The sequence below is a fragment of the Geospiza fortis genome, unplaced genomic scaffold (genome assembly GCF_000277835.1).
Source record: "Geospiza fortis unplaced genomic scaffold, GeoFor_1.0 scaffold408, whole genome shotgun sequence".
In the NCBI taxonomy this organism is placed as follows: Eukaryota; Metazoa; Chordata; class Aves; order Passeriformes; family Thraupidae; genus Geospiza; species Geospiza fortis.
This window is the reverse complement of record NW_005054330.1, coordinates 2,516,625-2,518,268: the sequence shown is the minus strand read 5'-3', so window position 1 is coordinate 2,518,268 and position 1,644 is coordinate 2,516,625.

Here is a 1,644-nt window from a genome sequence, read left to right as displayed (position 1 = left end):
CTTACATTTATTCCTTTTTGGACTGTGCACTCCAGCACTGGGATGCCCTTACAGTCCAGGTTTGTTATGTTGAGCTGCCTACAGAAACCACGGCAAAGTGGCAGGGCCAGCACAATTAACATTGTAAGATGGATACACATCTCACTGCAGGGATGGGTGGAGATTTCCTGGTGGGGAGCTGTTGGAACAGTGCTTTATGATATCTGAACTAATCTTGTGCTATGATAATGCTGTCTTGCTTAAGTGCTTGCAGCCTCTCTGTGCTGCGCAGTCATGCTGTGGCAGCTGCTGTGTGCATCTGATCCAAACTCGCTGCTTCCCCACACACTTAATTGGTAAAATTGCCACATATTGTTTATAAAAAAGTGTGGAAGGAGCGAGCAGAATCTTGGTCCCAGGACTGTAGAGTAGTGGCTCTGCTGCCACACAGCTGGGAATCACACTCTGTCAGCTCAAGGCAGCACAGAGAGGATGTATGTTGTACCATATGTGTCATGACACCTACATCTGGGTAGAGCGGCTCTACTGAAGTAAAAGAAGCTAGTGCAGCTGATGGTAGAGTATAACATCAGGCCCTTCAAGGCTGCCATGCTTCCCAGGTGTGGGTCTAACCTCAGCACGCAGAGAAAGGGACACAAACACCACAGCAGAACTGAAGGGAAAGGTAGGAAAAGTTGGGCTTGTCATAAAAGAAACGTGCCAAGACAGCAACTGTCCGTGCCTGGAGCTGTAATGGAAGTGATTTCACTAATCTGCCTTGCAGGCCACTTTCTCATTCTGTGTGATCCTTCAGTGAGGCTGCAAGCGTGTTTGATCGCTTCACCTTAGGATCAAACAAGCAGAGGGCTGACTGCCTGTTTTATCTGCAGCTGGCAGAAAATGGAGGTGAGAGAGAGCAAGCAAGTGAGTTTCTATTAAGAATAGAGAGATTAATGCACCCAAATTTAATTGGAATTGCACGAACAGGCAAGAGGTGTCAAGCTCTGAGTTCATGCATAGATTGTGTGGGCGTCCTATGTACTACATTTTGAATATCTGCAGCATGACTCTCTCTGCCTTGTACTTTGGTCCTTGCTATGAGCTTTCATGTTGGTTACTGATGTTGTACATCCTTATTTCTATTGTACACCCTGGTGCCCTTTGCCTCATTGCACTGCACCACTCCCACTGATGGGCTGTGTGCAGACAGAGGTGAGCCAGGACCTTGTCCATGGCTTGGTTTCTTCTTGGCTCCAACAGCCTCAGAGTTATCAGTGTCACACCTATGCCCTTACCCCTTCCCTGAAGCAAATGCTGAAGCAAACTTAGGCCAGCTATAGGCTATGTCCAGAGCCTGGTAATGTGAGTGAGCAACACTGGAGTGCAGCACCTGGCTGTGCAGGGCAAAGCAGGACCCCTGAAGTCATTAGCATCCTTTTATTAATTGGAATGCATGTTGCTCCTTTTGAAGGCTGATTCCACGGCCTAACACAGGAAGATTTCATTAGCATCAGTCACTGGCACCCACATTACTCAAGAAGAAACCACTTATGCAGCCTGGGATCCCAGCCTGCATCCCAGACCTGACAAGCTCTCACTTTGCAGGACCTGATTCACTTTGTGTGCGTCTCTTTTTCTCCAAGCAAAGTCCTTAGGGCTGAACAT